This window comes from Lissotriton vulgaris, chromosome 1_1, assembly GCF_964263255.1.
Source record: "Lissotriton vulgaris chromosome 1_1, aLisVul1.2, whole genome shotgun sequence".
NCBI lineage: Eukaryota > Metazoa > Chordata > Amphibia > Caudata > Salamandridae > Lissotriton > Lissotriton vulgaris.
Genome location: NC_141685.1, coordinates 1,368,864,699 through 1,368,882,293, shown reverse-complemented (window position 1 = coordinate 1,368,882,293; position 17,595 = coordinate 1,368,864,699). Strand labels below are relative to the sequence as shown.

At 43.0% G+C, this 17,595-nt stretch overlaps 4 non-coding genes across 4 annotated transcripts; all 4 read left to right on the top strand.

Annotated features, from left to right (window-relative positions):
* Positions 1 to 2,151: 2,151 nt before the first annotated feature.
* TRNAS-AGA (transfer RNA serine (anticodon AGA)) lies at positions 2,152 to 2,233 on the top strand. Its single transcript has one exon. It is a non-coding gene; the product is annotated as a tRNA-Ser (tRNA).
* Positions 2,234 to 3,514: 1,281 nt separating this feature from the next.
* On the top strand, positions 3,515 to 3,586 carry TRNAH-GUG (transfer RNA histidin (anticodon GUG)). The gene has a single exon. It is a non-coding gene; the product is annotated as a tRNA-His (tRNA).
* A 4,442-nt stretch (positions 3,587 to 8,028) lies between these two features.
* Positions 8,029 to 8,110, top strand: TRNAS-AGA (transfer RNA serine (anticodon AGA)). Its single transcript has one exon. It is a non-coding gene; the product is annotated as a tRNA-Ser (tRNA).
* Positions 8,111 to 10,968: 2,858 nt separating this feature from the next.
* Positions 10,969 to 11,050, top strand: TRNAS-AGA (transfer RNA serine (anticodon AGA)). The gene has a single exon. It is a non-coding gene; the product is annotated as a tRNA-Ser (tRNA).
* Positions 11,051 to 17,595: the final 6,545 nt, after the last annotated feature.

Sequence of the window (17,595 nt, the reverse complement as noted above, 5' to 3'; positions counted from 1 at the left end):
TGGTCATAGGAGGTCATCTGATGGTCCGGGAGCTGTAGCAGGGCATCGCGGCCCTCATTGAGGAATCTCCCCCATAGACCGGCTCCCCAGTCGCTTCGATCGATCCGGTGGGCGGTCATAGCGATTTCGTAGGCCTTGAACCATTGCTGGATGTCGTCCTCTCGGAAGTATTCTCGAACGACATCCTTGGGGATGTGTACCTTTTTTTCTGTTGCCCCTGGGTCGCTGGGTTGCTCGGGCACCCCTAATTCTTTGTTCTGCTTGCGTAAGTCTATCTCAGCTAGTTTGCGCTCGTGTTCATACGCCAGCCTCTTTTCCTCGAGCTCCCTTTGTCTCTGTTTTTCCTCTCTTTCTTCTCGGAGACGCAGGTGCTCTAAGCTTAGTTTTTGTTCGGCCAATTTAAGTTCAACATCCATTTTGAGCCGGGCCATTTCTAGTTCATGTAGTCGTGTTCTTTCTCGTTCCTGGATCTCGTCTTGCGAGAGACCTGTTCTTCGCTCCTCGGGGGCCGTGGTGTTTTTTTCTACTGCTGCGATGTTTTGGTCGGTGGTTCCCATGGCCCCGGTTTCTGCCCAGGACTCTAGGGCATGCTTGAAATCGTCTTTGGTACTTAGACCGGTGGTAGCGATACCTAGTTCGATGCAGACTTGTTTTAGTTCACGATGGCTGTACTCGTCCAATTTCTCCATCTGAAATTTCTCGGTGGATCCGCTTTCTTTGGTTGTCATCGTGATTTCGTCGTGGGGTGAGCTACTCTCTGTACGATTATGCGGTGATTCGGATCGCGCCGCTGGCCACCAATGTTAGACGGACCGGGAGGGTCGGCCGAGGATAAGGGGAGAGGTCTCCGGGGAGAGCCGTCTCCAGCGATCGTACAGACAAGTAACTTCCCCCCCACAGACGGACACCACACCAGGATAAGGTTTAACGATACTTTATCAGCAATTCTTTAGGTACGGTAAAATGATACAAGGAGGTCTGGACTCAGGGGTCCCCTCGATTCTGGTCTCTGGATTGGGAAAAGGGTAGCGGGACAGTCTTGTTACCAATAGATGAAAATAGCTCTCAATCCTCGAGCTCGGCGTTCTAGATGATTGGGCCGCGGCGGAGCCAGCAGGTCCCGAGATGGATGAAGGAAGCGACGGTCCGCGGCGGAGCCAGCAGGTCCCGATGAAGATGGTGGTTACAAACGGTCCGCGGCCACGCCAGCAGGTCCCGACGACGATGAAGGTTACGAAGGTTGCGGCAGCGCCAGCAGGCAGGATGATGGTTCGCAAGGCAGGGCTACGGCAGCGCCAGTAGTCCGTCAAGGATGAGTTCTTCACTGCGTCTCTCGACTCCAGGATACAACTGCCTTCCTGCTCTGGAGCTGCCCCAGTTATAGGGCTGGTGCCCTTTGATGTCCGGACCCTCGCACTTGGGGGTTGGGGGGTCCGGGATGAAGGGGTCCAGACACCCAGCAGGGGGGTGGAGCCAGCGCCCGGGGAGGTTGTGGGCGAGCGGCACCTGGTGAGGGAGAACCATCAACACCTCTTTCTCCCATTGACCTGCCAAGTAGTCCGCTCACCTCCTGGGTGGATGGTGGTGCCGGGATGTCTGAGGCCTGGCCAGGCCCAGGGTTGGGGTCGATCGGGGGCCACGCGGCCTCGTGGCGGAGTGTCCAAGATGGCGCCCAGGCTGGGCGTGCGGGCCAGTAGTGGATCGGGCCCACGAGGTCGATATGTTCAGAGGCAAGGGTCCCGGAGGGGACGAAAAACGTGAAGTGGTGGTGTGTGACACTTGAGGGACCGGGCTCGGGCCTGGTCGGGCAGAGGGGGGAGCGGCCCTTCACGTGGCCTGTCCAACAAGCACTTATAAAGGAGCCTCAAATACTCAAAGATGGTAGACTTCTGTAATATGGGCCATATACTAAAAGCAGCACGAAAACAGAGTGCAATAGGGTCCAAACAACTTGAGTGACCCATGAGAGTATGCATGCAAGCCTATGGTATTCCAAACTAGAGATACACGCATGCAATTTTTGTTTTTAGGAGAGAATGTGCCTGCTGAAAAAAACATTTTTTTTAAAAAGTCCATTGCAGAATATCAGGAATTTGCTGTGGGACACCTTGAAAACTTGCATACAGATTATGTGCACACGCCTTACAGTCAGTTGTTGTGGCCGAGTGGTTAAGGCGATGGACTAGAAATCCATTGGGGTCTCCCCGCGCAGGTTCGAATCCTGCCGACAACGAGAATCTTTTTAACATCGGCTACAATTTCAGAAGTTAACCTTTAGTATTTCTTCCATGTCAGTTTTATAAATAGGTGGCTTATTTTGGTGTCACTATTGCCATATCACATATTTATTATCGCTCCCCCTTTCATATCTTTGCTATAACTCTCGTCCTTCATTAGCGCTGGTGCAAACGCTTCAAATTATTATACCCTGGCTCTCTCGGTCGTACCTGTGCATGCACTTGAAACTTACTTTACCAATAAAAGAAGCAAATAGAGAAATAAAATAAAAGTGCTAGCTGGATTAGGCAAACACACTTCATAAAACTGCATTTTCTTTTCTATTCTCCCCCGTGTTACAAGCTTAACTGCTCCCTGTGTAATTTCTCTTAACCTGCTGTTCCTGGAAGAGAATTTCATCTACAAGCTCTTTCTGTATTTTTTCCTAGTCTTTTCTTTCCCTTTTCTTAGATTTGTAACTGTTCCTTTACGTGCTCTATTTAGGCGCCATTAATCTCATTTGAGCTCCTTGTACCTGCTGCTGTTTTCTCCACACCTCATACTGCCTTTTCCCTCTTTCTCTGCGGTTGGTGGCTACTTTCCAAAGTGTCTGATGCCCCAATGTTTCTTCGTCTTGTTGTCAGACGTGAATTTGAAAAGCAACAAAATTAACAAGCCTTTACCACTCACACATGGCAGGAGTTTATACTTTAATTCAATGAGCTAAGAAAAGTGTGTTGTGGGGCCCCTACGAGCCATGGTGCTTGCTTCATCATAATTAGGCATGCAGTCATTAGCCACAGCTCTGATTATGGGTCACTGAGGTCAGTTTCAATAATTCCTCAAAAACCTAACCATGCAGTCCCCCCTAACTGTGTAGTTATCTTGCTTTACTGCTGTTTGTGTGATTAGCTGGGAGGAGCTCACGGCAGCATCCTCCCAATAAAAGTGTAGATGGACCGTTCCTTAACTCTTTCTTGCTTCACATACAGATGGCTTGAGGAGGTACAGGGGAGATGCAGGTCTAATAAACAGAATAGGATATCTGCGCCAGGTGTGTTTCTCTGCATTGGTGTCCCATCACAGGCCCACCAGTGTATGTGTGATCTTTGACTCCTGCCAGTTCACAAGCAGGCGGCCAGGAAACGGTTTCAGCCTATCAACCACTGAGGAGATAAAGCCTTTGTATAAGGAATGAGGAAGCAATTAACACATTCAGCCTATCACAGGAGTAGCCCTGAGTGTTCCGAATTATAATTTCTTCATGTCACTGTACGTTATTGAGCCCAAGTAGCTCGCCGTGATCGTATAGTGGTTAGTACTCTGCGTTGTGGCCGCAGCAACCTCGGTTCGAATCCGAGTCACGGCATTGTGGTTGGCAATCTCACGGCAGTTGGGTTTTTCTTTTACAGAACTCCCGAATGTACCAGTTGTTTTTGTAAAATGTCTAATAAAAACAGATCCTTTTCAATATTTAAACGATCTAACGACAAATTATTTAAACACACATGATTATAAGATGTAGGTATACTGTACTTACTGACATAAATTATCGTTCTTGAACATATTTGCGGTAAGGGGAGCAGGGCTCTCCCCCAGGCCAATCAGAATGCAGATGAATGCAGTTGCAGTTGAGTGACCTGTGTTGTGGCTGTCCACAGGGAATGCACATATGTAGCTGTCTCGCAGCCCAATCCAGACGTCAATTGAAGACAGGTTTTCATGCAAATAGAGCAGTAAGTGCAGAGAAATGCTCACTCTCTAAAAATGGCATTTATACAATAGTAAGATTAAATCCAACCTCACCAGTAGATAGGATTTATCAATAAATAAATAAAGCTTCTCCTCTCTGATATGGAATTACCCCCCAAAAAGTATAAGGGAATACCCAATGCTAACCTATGAGAGGGGCAGACCTCACAGTAGTGAAAAATGTAATAGACTGTTTGATACTACTAGGACATACAAACTACCACAGTACATGTCTTACCTTTTACTTACATAGCATGATGCCCCTAGGACTACCTAGGGCCTACCTTAGGGGTTACTGATATGTAATAAAATTGGAGTTTAAGGCTTGGCAAGTAGTTTTAAATGCCAAGTCGAAGTGGCAGTACACTGCATCACAGGCACTGCAGTAGCAGGCTTGAGACAGGTTTGAAATGCTATTTCTTTGGGCGGCACAATCAGTCCCTGGGTATATGGTATACTACTTTACAAGGGGCTTTCAAGTAAATTAAATCTGTCAGTCAGGTATATTCCAATTATACACATGATTAAGGAAGAAGCACGTGCACTTCAGCACTGATTAGTAGCGATAAAGTGATCAGAGTCCTAAGGCCAACAAAAAGATACAGCAAAATGCGGAGGTGAAAAGCAATAAGGTGGGGTTGGGACCACCCTAAGAATGCAAGGTCTAACAAAAACGAACTAAGGATAACATGAGTAAAACATCAGGTTTCTCTACAGCATTTGGTGAGACAAGTGGGCCTTCTTTTATCTTCCATAAATGCAATCTTTCCCGGACCCCTTTATTATATAGCTCTTCAGGGAAAAAATATAAAGCACTTATAAAGGAGCCTCAAATACTCAAAGATGGTAGACTTCTGTAATATGGGCCGTATACTAAAAGCAGCATGAAAACAGAGTGCAATAGGGTCCAAAAAACTTGAGTGACCCATGAGAGTATGCATGCAAGCCTATGGTATTCCAAACTAGAGATACACGCATGCAATTTTTGTTTTTAGGAGAGAATGTGCCTGCTGAAAAAAACATTTTTTTAAAAAAGTCCATTGCAGAATATCAGGAATTTGCTGTGGGACACCTTGAAAACTTGCATACAGATTATGTGCTCACGCCTTACAGTCAGTTGTTGTGGCCGAGTGGTTAAGGCGATGGACTAGAAATCCATTGGGGTCTCCCCGCGCAGGTTCGAATCCTGACGACAACGAGAATCTTTTTAACATCGGCTACAATTTCAGAAGTTAACCTTTAGTATTTCTACCATGTCAGTTTGATGAATAGGTGGCTTATTTTGGTGTCACTATTGCCATATCACATATTTATTATCGCTCCCCCTTTCATATCTTTGCTATAACTCTCGTCCTTCATTAGCGCTGGTGCAAACGCTTCAAATTATTATACCCTGGCTCTCTCGGTCGTACCTGTGCATGCACTTGAAACTTACTTTACCAATAAAAGAAGCAAATAGAGAAATAAAATAAAAGTGCTAGCTGGATTAGGCAAACACACTTCATAAACCTGCATTTTCTTTTCTATTCTCCCCCGTGTTACAAGCTTAACTGCTCCCTGTGTAATTTCTCTTAACCTGCTGTTCCTGGAAGAGAATTTCATCTACAAGCTCTTTCTGTATTTTTTCCTAGTCTTTTCTTTCCCTTTTCTTAGATTTGTAACTGTTCCTTTACGTGCTCTATTTAGGCGCCATTAATCTCATTTGAGCTCCTTGTACCTGCTGCTGTTTTATCCACACCTCATACTGCCTTTTCCCTCTTTCTCTCTTTCTCTGCGGTTGGTGGCTACTTTCCAAAGCGTCTGATGCCCCAATGTTCCTTCGTCTTGTTGTCAGACGTGAATTTGAAAAGCAACAACATTAACAAGCCTTTACCACTCACACATGGCCGGAGTTTATACTTTAATTCAATGAGCTAAGAAAAGTGTGTTGCAGGGCCCCTACGAGCCATGGTGCTTGCTTCATCATAATTAGGCATGCAGTCATTAGCCACAGCTCTGATTATGGGTCACTGAGGTCAGTTTCAATAATTCCTCAAAAACCTAACCATGCAGTCCCCCCTAACTGTGTAGTTATCTTGCTTTACTGCTGTTTGTGTGATTAGCTGGGAGGAGCTCACGGCAGTATCCTCCAAATAAAAGTATAGATGGACCGTTCCTTAACTCTTTCTTGCTTCACATACAGATGGCTTGAGGAGGTACAGGGGAGATGCAGGTCTAATAAACAGAATAGAATATCTGCGCCAGGTGTGTTTCTCTGCATTGGTGTCCCATCACAGGCCCACCAGTGTATGTGTGATCTTTGACTCCTGCCAGTTCACAAGCAGGCGGCCAGGAAACGGTTTCAGCCTATCAACCACTGAGGATATAAAGCCTTTGTATAAGGAATGAGGAAGCAATGAACACATTCAGCCTATCACAGGAGTAGCCCTGAGTGTTCCGAATTATAATTTCTTCATGTCACTGTACGTTATTGAGCCCAAGTAGCTCGCCGTGATCGTATAGTGGTTAGTACTCTGCGTTGTGGCCACAGCAACCTCGGTTTTAATCCGAGTCACGGCATTGTGGTTGGCAATGTCACGGCAGTTGGGTTTTTCCTTTACAGAATTCCCAAATGTACCAGTTGTTTTTGTAAAATGTGTATTAAAAACAGATCCTTTTCAATATTTAAACGATCTAACGACAAATTATTTAAACACACATGATTATAAGATGTAGGTATACTGTACTTACTGACATAAATTATCGTTCTTGAACATATTTGCGGTAAGGGGAGCGGGGCTCTCCCCCAGGCCAATCAGAATGCAGATGAATGCAGTTGCAGTTGAGTGACCTGTGTTGTGGCTGTCTACAGGGAATGCACATATGTAGCTGTCTCGCAGCCCAATCCAGACATCAATTGAAGACAGGTTTTCATGCAAATAGAGCAGTAAGTGCAGAGAAATGCTCACTCTCTAAAAATGGCATTTATACAATAGTAAGATTAAATCCAACCTCACCAGTAGATAGGATTTATCAATAAATAAATAAAGCTTCTCCTCTCTGATATGGAATTACCCCCCAAAAAGTATAAGGGAATACCCAATGCTAACCTATGAGAGGGGCAGACCTCACAGTAGTGAAAAAGTGTAATAGACTGTTTGATACTACTAGGACATACAAACTACCACAGTACATGTCTTACCTTTTACTTACATAGCATGATGCCCCTAGGACTACCTAGGGCCTACCTTAGGGGTTACTGATATGTAATAAAATTGGAGTTTAAGGCTTGGCAAGTAGTTTTAAATGCCAAGTCGAAGTGGCAGTACAATGCAGCACAGGCACTGCAGTAGCAGGCTTGAGACAGGTTTGAAATGCTATTTCTTTGGGCGGCACAATCAGTCCCTGGGTATATGGTATACCACTCTACAAGGGGCTTTCAAGTAAATTAAATCTGTCAGTCAGGTATACTCCAATTATACACATGATTAGGGAAGAAGCACGTGCACTTCAGCACTGATTAGTAGCGATAAAGTGATCAGAGTCCTAAGGCCAACAAAAAGATACAGCAAAATGCGGAGGTGAAAAGCAATAAGGTGGGGTTGGGACCACCTTAAGAATGCAAGGTCTAACAAAAACGAACTAAGGATAACATGAGTAAAACATCAGGTTTCTCTACAGCATTTGGTGAGACAAGTGGGCCTTCTTTTATCTTCCATAAATGCAATCTTTCCCGGACCCCTTTATTATATAGCTCTTCAAGGAAAAAATATAAAGCACTTACAAAGGAGCCTGAAATACTCAAAGATGGTAGACTTCTGTAATATGGGCCATATACTAAAAGCAGCACGAAAACAGAGTGCAATAGGGTCCAAAAAACTTGAGTGACCCATGAGAGTATGCATGCAAGCCTATGGTATTCCAAACTAGAGATATACGCATGCAATTTTTGTTTTTAGGAGAAAATGTGCCTTCTGAAAAAAACATTATTTTTAAAAAGTGCATTGCAGAATATCAGGAATGTGCTGTGGGACACCTTGAAAACTTGCATACAGATTATGTGCACATGCCTTACAGTCAGTTGTTGTGGCCGAGTGGTTAAGGCGATGGACTAGAAATCCATTGGGGTCTCCCCGCGCAGGTTCGAATCCTGCAGACAACGAGAATCTATTGAACATTGGCTACAATTTCAGAAGTTAACCTTTAGTATTTCTTCCATGTCAGTTTTATAAATAGGTGGCTTATTTTGGTGTCACTATTGCCATATCACATATTTATTATCGCTCCCCCTTTCATATCTTTGCTATAACTCTCGTCCTTCATTAGCGCTGGTGCAAACGCTTCAAATTATTATACCCTGGCTCTCTCGGTCATACCTGTGCATGCACTTGAAACTTACTTTACCAATAAAAGAAGCAAATAGAGAAATAGAATAAAAGTGCTAGCTGGATTAGGCAAACACACTTCATAAAACTGCATTTTTTTTACTATTCTCCCCCGTGTTACAAGCTTAACTGCTCCCTGTGTAATTTCTCTTAACCTGCTGTTCCTGGAAGAGAATTTCATCTACAAGCTCTTTCTGTATTTTTTCCTAGTCTTTTCTTTCCCTTTTCTTAGATTTGTAACTGTTCCTTTACGTGCTCTATTTAGGCGCCATTAATTTCATTTGAGCTCCTTGTACCTGCTGCTGTTTTCTCCACACCTCATACTGTCTTTTCCCTCTTTCTCTCTTTCTCTGCGGTTGGTGGCTACTTTCCAAAGCTTCTGATGCCCCAATGTTCCTTCGTCTTGTTGTCAGACGTGAATTTGAAAAGCAACAAAATTAACAAGCCTTTACAACTCACACATGGCCGGAGTTTATACTTTAATTCAATGAGCTAAGAAAAGTGTGTTGCGGGGCCCCTACGAGCCAAGGTGCTTGCTTCATCATAATTAGGCATGCAGTCATTAGCCACAGCTCTTATTATGGGTCACTGAGGTCAGTTTCAATAATTCCTCAAAAACCTAACCATGCAGTCCCCCCTAACTGTGTAGTTATTTTGCTTTACTGCTGTTTGAGTGATTAGCTGGGAGGAGCTCACGGCAGCATCCTCCCAATAAAAGTGTAGATGGACCGTTCCTTAACTCTTTCTTGCTTCACATACAGATGGCTTGAGGAGGTACAGGGGAGATGCAGGTCTAATAAACAATAGAATATCTGCGCCAGGTGTGTTTCTCTGCATTGGTGTCCCATCACAGGCCCACCAGTGTATGTGTGATCTTTGACTCCTGCCAGTTCACAAGCAGGCGGCCAGGAAACGGTTTCAGCCTATCAACCACTGAGGAGATAAAGCCTTTGTATAAGGAATGAGGAAGCAATGAACACATTCAGCCTATCACAGGAGTACCACTGAGTGTTCCGAATTATAATTTCTTCATGTCACGGTATGTTATTGAGCCCAAGTAGCTCGCCGTGATCGTATAGTGGTTAGTACTCTGCGTTGTGGCCGCAGCAACCTCGGTTTTAATCCGAGTCACGGCATTGTGGTTGGCAATGTCACGGCAGTTGGGTTTTTCCTTTACAGAATTCCCAAATGTACCAGTTGTTTTTGTAAAATGTCTATTAAAAACAGATCCTTTTCAATATTTAAACGATCTAACGACAAATTATTTAAACACACATGATTATAAGATGTAGGTATACTGTACTTACTGACATAAATTATCGTTCTTGAACATATTTGCGGTAAGGGGAGCGGGGCTCTCCACCAGGCCAATCAGAATGCAGATGAATGCAGTTGCAGTTGAGTGACCTGTGTTGTGGCTGTCTACAGGGAATGCACATATGTAGCTGTCTCGCAGCCCAATCCAGACATCAATTGAAGACAGGTTTTCATGCAAATAGAGCTGTAAGTGCAGAGAAATGCTCACTCTCTAAAAATGGCATTTATACAATAGTAAGATTAAATCCAACCTCACCAGTAGATAGGATTTATCAATAAATAAATAAAGCTTCTCCTCTCTGATATGGAATTACCCCCCAAAAAGTATAAGGGAATACCCAATGCTAACCAATGAGAGGGGCAGACCTCACAGTAGTGAAAAATGTAATAGACTGTTTGATACTACTAGGACATACAAACTACCACAGTACATGTCTTACCTTTTACTTACATAGCATGATGCCCCTAGGACTACCTAGGGCCTACCTTAGGGGTTACTGATATGTAATAAAATTGGAGTTTAAGGCTTGGCAAGTAGTTTTAAATGCCAAGTCGAAGTGGCAGTACACTGCAGCACAGGCACTGCAGTAGCAGGCTTGAGACAGGTTTGAAATGCTATTTCTTTGGGCGGCACAATCAGTCCCTGGGTATATGGTATACCACTTTACAAGAGGCTTTCAAGTAAATTAAATCTGTCAGTCAGGTATACTCCAATTATACACATGATTAAGGAAGAAGCACGTGCACTTCAGCACTGATTAATAGCGATAAAGTGATCAGAGTCCTAAGGCCAACAAAAAGATACAGCAAAATGCGGAGGTGAAAAGCAATAAGGTGGGGTTGGGACCACCTTAAGAATGCAAGGTCTAACAAAAACGAACTAAGGATAACATGAGTAAAACATCAGGTTTCTCTACAGCATTTGGTGAGACAAGTGGGCCTTTTTTTATCTTCCATAAATGCAATCTTTCCCGGACCCCTTTATTATATAGCTCTTCAAGGAAAAAATATAAAGCACTTACAAAGGAGCCTCAAATACTCAAAGATGGTAGACTTCTGTAATATGGGCCATATACTAAAAGCAGCACGAAAACAGAGTGCAATAGGGTCCAAAAAACTTGAGTGACCCATGGGAGTATGCATGCAAGCCTATGGTATTCCAAACTAGAGATATACGCATGCAATTTTTGTTTTTAGAAGAGAATGTGCCTGCTGAAAAATACATTATTTTTAAAAAGTGCATTGCAGAATATCAGGAATTTGCTGTGGGACACCTTGAAAATTTGCATACAGATTATGTGCACATGCCTTACAGTTAGTTGTTGTGGCCGAGTGGTTAAGGCGATGGACTAGAAATCCATTGGGGTCTCCCCGCGCAGGTTCGAATCCTGCCGACAACGAGAATCTTTTTAACATCGGCTACAATTTCAGAAGTTAACCTTTAGTATTTCTTCCATGTCAGTTTTATAAATAGGTGGCTTATTTTGGTGTCACTATTGCCATATCACATATTTATTATCGCTCCCCCTTTCATATCTTTGCTATAACTCTCGTGCTTCATTAGCGCTGGTGCAAACGCTTCAAACTATTATACCCTGGCTCTCTCGGTCATACCTGTGCATGCACTTGAAACTTACTTGACCAATAAAAGAAGCAAATAGAGAAATAAAATAAAAGTGCTAGCTGGATTAGGCAAACACACTCCATAAAACTGCATTTTCTTTTCTATTCTCCCCCGTGTTACAAGCTTAACTGCTCCCTGTGTAATTTCTCTTAACCTGCTGTTCCTGGAAGAGAATTTCATCTACAAGCTCTTTCTGTGACTTTGCTAGCCATTGCACCTCTAGAAGAGTGAGCACCAAACCTAGATAGAGCTACACCTGCTTCATGCATAATCAGGCGTATCCACCTTGCTAAGGTTGCTGATGATACTGGCCTAAAAGGTCTAACAAAAGATAAAAGAAGTTGATTACATCCAGGAGGTCTAGAAACTGAAATCTTATTTTCATAACACTTCATGCAATTAACAACACATAATTTTTCACATTCATGAAAGAAGGGATAGAAGATAGATTCTGACATTGTTTTGGTTCTTTTCCAAATATCGAAATGAACACCTTCAGAAGAATAAAATCTGTAGGAAAGATCAAGAGCTTTAATATCAGACACCCTTCTGAAAGATATTAAACACAATAGGGTTGCTAATTTCATTGAAATTCTTTTAAGAGAAAGTAACTGATTAACAGGCCAGGACATGAAAAGGTTAAAAATCAGATTAACATCCCACAGGGATTCATAGCGAGGTCTAGGGGGTCTCCTAAGTCTAATGCCCTTCATGACCCTTTTGATTAGTGGATTACTACCAATAGCAAGGTTATTAATTAAACAATGACCTGAAGAGATAGCTGACCTGTAACAATTGATGGTTCTAAAAGAAAGACCTGACTCAAAAAGATGAGCGAGGTAATTAGCTACATATTGTAAAGGACATTGAACGGGATCCAGATCCCTTTCAAGGCACCAACCAGACCATTTGTTCCATATTCCTCTGTATCTCTTTCTGGTCCCAGGGGCCCATGATTCTTCCAGTAAGCTTTTAGCTTCTCCCGAAAGTTCAGAATATCTCCCTGAATCCCTGATATCCTCCAAACAAGAAGGTTCATTTTCCCCTCCAAGACTAAAGGATGTTCTTCTCCGTCTGGGCCTTGTAGAAGACCCGGACAAGAAGGGATTAACCATGGGAAGTCTATCGCCAGTTCCATTACACTGGGGAACCATACTTGGGATTTCCAAAAAGGAGTCACCAGAATTATATTGCATGATTCGAGTCTCACTTTCCACAACAATCTCTGAATCATTGAGAAGGGAGGGAAGGCGTAACAGCCCTTCGTCCCTTCCCAAGGTTGGAGAAAGGCATCTACTCCCGAAGCGTTCGGATCTGGTCTCCAGCTGAAGTATTTCTGAACCTGGTTCGTCAACCGGCTGGCAAATAAATCTAATAGGATTGGGCCCCAAACTTCTTGAATTAGATGAAAGAATCTGGGATTCAGCATCCAATCGCTGGAATCGTGAAGGAAACGTGAATTCCAGTCTGCTCTCAGATTCAAGGAACCGGGAATGAAATCTGCTCTGAGGATGATTTTGTGCTCCCAACAGAAATACCAAATTTTCTTGGCGATATCTGAGAGATTTTTGGATTTCGCGCCACCCAAACGATTTATGTAAGAGACGGCTGAAAAATTGTCCAAACGGATAAGAGTATTGGAGTTCTTCAGAAGTTCTTTGAAACTCATAAGGGCATTTAAAGCTGCTAACATTTCTAAAGAGTTTATGTGGAGGGATTGTTCTGAAAGAGACCATCTCCCACCGGTTTCTAAGTTGTTCAGACGAGCACCCCAACCACGGTTGCTCGCGTCTGATTCTAGGGTAAAATCTGGTACATTTCCAAATATAGCTTTTCCATTCCAAGCTTGGAGGTTGTTTAACCACCAACGCAGGTCTTCCCGAGCATCCTCTGAAAGGGGAAGGGAATCTTCGTACCAGAGACCCTTCCTCAAGCCTTGAGCTTTCAATCTCTGTAAGCCCCTGTAATGAAGTGGGCCCGGAGAAATTGCTTGTATAGAAGACGAAAGGAGGCCCAAAACCCTCGCTAGGTCTTTCAGACGGATAATATCTTTTGAAAGAACATAGGAGACGTGTTTCCTGATCTTGGTAACCTTCTGATGGGGAAGGATCAGGTTGGATAGAATAGTATTGACTTTGAAACCCAAGAATTCTATTTCTTGAGTTGGGGTTAAAATAGATTTTTCCAGATTTATGATAAAACCCAAGTCTTGAAGGAGGGTCATAGTGATATCTAAATGTTTTAAAATTTCTGTCTTGTCTTGAGACATGATGAGGATATCGTCTAAATAGATTATAAGACGAATCCCCCTTTCCCTTAGGTAACTGACCACCGGACGAAGAACCTTGGTGAAGCACCAAGGGGCAGAAGATAGACCGAAGGGGAGGCATTGGAACTGATAGAGAGTTCCTTTCCAAGTAAATCGGAGATATCTGCGACACTCTTCGTGCATGGGAATGGTGAAATAGGCATCTTTTAGATCCAATTTCACTAGCCAGTCTTTGGTCTGAAGAATGTCCCTCAAAAGATGGATACCTTCCATCTTGAAATGTCTGTAGATTAGAAAATTGTTTAAATTTTTTTAATTTATAACAGGTCGCCAACCCTTGTCTTTCTTTTTGACTAGAAAGATAGAACTTAGAAAGCTTTTTGTTAACTCTGACAGTGGAATTTTTACGATAGCCCCTTTCTCTAACATTTGGGAGATCTCTGTCTCTATTAACTTCGAATTTTCCTTGTCTAAAACAAGTTCTCTGGGAGCTCTTTCCTGAAAGGGTCTTTCCCAAAATTCTATTTTGAATCCCACAACAGTTTCTAAAACCCATGGGTCTTGAGTGACTCGAAGCCAATTCTTTTCGAAGTGTCTCAATCTTCCTGCCACTTTTAAGGGGATAGAAGGGGTTGTGCTTACCGTAGTTTCCTTGATTGGATGATCGAGGTCTGCCGCCACGGGATCTAGAGCCTCTTCCTCTTTGTGGATAGAAATTTGAGTTTCCACGGAAGCTTCTATAAGGGCGATAGCCTCTGTTGTCTTGGTAAAATTGGGACCGAAATGAGGAGCGGCTGGCAGATTGTCCCCTTCTGTCAGCCCTTCCAAAAAGTGATCGAGTGCCGAAGACTCTACGCATATTTGATTGTGCCCTACTAAAGGCATTGAAAGTGGAGACATACTTCCCAAGTGTCTTAACGAAGTTATCTCCGAATAGGAGGCCTTTGGTGTTGGACATATCTTCACTGGCCGAGAGGTCAGCCAGTTTCGGGTTCATTCTAAGGAGAACAGCCTTTCTTCGTTCGGAGATTAGGTTAGCGTTAGCATTGCCGATGAGGCAAATAGCACGTTGTGACCATCCTCGAAGTACTTCAAGGTCTACAGGTGAGTCATTAGCTTTAGCTTCTTCAGTGATATCCAAGATTTTAGAGAGTGGACCCATTACATCCAGAAGCTTATCTTGTGCTTGTTTTAGGCACCTTTCGATTCCTTTTCTGGGATCCCTTCCAGATTTGAACAGAAAGGTGATTAGGTCAGGATCAAGGTTAGGAGTGTTACAAATCTTGTCCTCGGAGGAGGGGCGAGGGCATTCATTCCTTAAAAGATTGCGAGTATTAATATCAAGGGGTTTTCTAACCCATTGTGATAGGTATTTGGCAACATGATCCATAGGCCACCATTCAGTGCTACGGGGGTGGCGGATTGTAGTGGGATTAAACATTTCCCTACCAAATGGGTCTTTGACTGAGGTGGAAGTAGAGGGAGTTTGTAGATCTTCATCAATATCCTCAAATGAATCTTGAGGGTCAAAAATAAATTCGTCAGAATTATCATAGTCTGTTGATTGAGTTTCGCAATAATCATCAAATTCATTTGTCCCGTAGAGGGTACCGCCTTCTATTGTGCCGCTAAGGACACCTCTTCTCCCTGCCTCAAGTAATCGAGGTCTGTCTATTGTGTCGCAAGGGGCACCAATCAATTTTGTGGCGCAAGGGCCACCATTCTCGTTTGTATTGTTGGTTTCAATACAATAATTTTTCTTTTGGAGTTTTTTTCCCTTTTTTTGCGCTGCAGAAGTTGAAGGAGATTCCCCATCTGAGAGCGAGAAGTAATTCTCTTCTGTGGGTGAAACTCTCTTCCTTTTGGCGAGAGCAGCGTCAACAGCTTCCTTGATAGAGGATCTAAATTCCTCTCTAAGGAGGTCTTTAATGTTTTCAAGTAAAGGTTCCTTAGGGGGAACATTTGAAACATTGACGCTGTCATCCATAGTAATAATATGTGCAGAATGGGTGTTAAATAAACCTTTCAAGGGTTAATTAAATGGGGAAATATCCTTTGTTGAGGATTTAATAAAAAGGTATTTTAACGAGGGTGAATTTACTTATCTCAAAGAAAGTATTCTGCCGATTCTGCTGGGGCCAGTAGGTGGCGATCTTTGTTTGATTTGGTTTTATCTATTAAAGTTGCGTTTACGTTTTAGAAATAACTCAGATTGCAGCCTCGTCCACTCCGTCTCCGTTACGCTCCTTTAAAAGGAAGGTAACCATGGAGAACAGGAGCGTCACTAACGTTGCTGGGTCGCGCATAGAGGCGCGAGCGTGTCTCTCATTTGTTAAAGCGTCTCTAGCGCGCAAGGCTCTTCAACGTAGGATCTCTGTCATCGCGTCTCCGCGTCTCCCAGCTAGTTGCTAGGGGACGCGTGAGGCTTCGAGGAAACAAAGGGCATTGTGTATGGGTAGAGCTCTCCTCGCGTCTCTACGTTACTAAGAGACGCGGGAAGTCAAAAAAATATATATATCGGTGATTCTGTTTCTTCTTCAAAACCTCTATTTTCCCCCTTTTTTTTTTTTTTTTTTTTTTTTTTTTTTTTAAAACAAGGAGTGCTGTGTTAAATCATTAGGGTTTTGTAAAGTTTCAGACAAGCAGTATGATACTTACCATGAAATACCATGTACCATGAAAGATTAACATGTTACCATGGACTACAAATTTAAATCGATTAAGAAAGGAAGACAGAGGTGAAGAAGGTTAATCCCGACCATAAATTGGACTGGGAAATATTATAATGAACATGTTTAAAACGACATTAGTACCTAGTCTTTAGATAACTGATTAAATAAGTTAACTAGATAAACAATACTAGCAGGTATTATATAATTATTCAATTATTCAACTAATATTCAAGTAAAGTACATTAAGACATCTATAATTAAGTCAAGATGGCATGCTAGAGAAGTTGTACTTATCTGTGTCAGAGCAGCGAACAAAAGAGGAAGATATGAGCCTGTTCATCCTGGTTGTCATGTGTTAACGTTCTATTTTATTGTGATGTAGTAATATTCTTTAAAGGGCTGCATGTTGGGCAGCAAATAAAAGTATTTGCATAATGGTAGCCTCTGGTCTTGTAATGAAATTTCATCTACAAGCTCTTTCTGTGTTTTTTCCTAGTCTTTTCTTTCCCTTTTCTTAGATTTGTAACTGTTCCTTTACGTGCTCTATTTAGGCGCCATTAATCTCATTTGAGCTCCTTGTACCTGCTGCTGTTTTCTCCACACCTCATACTGTCTTTTCCCTCTTTCTCTCTTTCTCTGCGGTTGGTGGCTACTTTCCAAAGCGTCTGATGCCCCAATGTTCCTTCGTCCTGTTGTCAGACGTGAATTTGAAAAGCAACAAAATTAACAAGCCTTTACCACTCACACATGGCAGAAGTTTATACTTTAATTCAATGAGCTAAGAAAAGTGTGTTGTGGGGCCCCTACGAGCCATGGTGCTTGCTTCATCATAATTAGGCATGCAGTCATTAGCCACAGCTCTGATTATGGGTCACTGAGGTCAGTTTCAATAATTCCTCAAAAACCTAACCATGCAGTCCCCCCTAACTGTGTAGTTATCTTGCTTTACTGCTGTTTGTGTGATTACCAGGGAGGAGCTCACGGCAGCATCCTCCCAATAAAAGTGTAGATGGACCGTTCCTTAACTCTTTCTTGCTTCACATACAGATGGCTTGAGGAGGTACAAGGGAGATGCAGGTCTAAGAAACAGAATAGAATATCTGCGCCAGGTGTGTTTCTCTACATTGGTGTATGTGTGATCTTTGACTCCTGCCAGTTCACAAGCAGGCGGCCAGGAAACGGTTTCAGCCTATCAACCACTGAGGAGATAAAGCCTTTGTATAAGGAATGAGGAAGCAATGAACACATTCAGCCAGAATGCAGATGAATGCAGTTGCAGTTGAGTGACCTGTGTTGTGGCTGTCTACAGGGAATGCACATATGCAGCTGTCTCGCAGCCCAATCCAGACGTCAATTGAAGACAGGTTTTCATGCAAATAG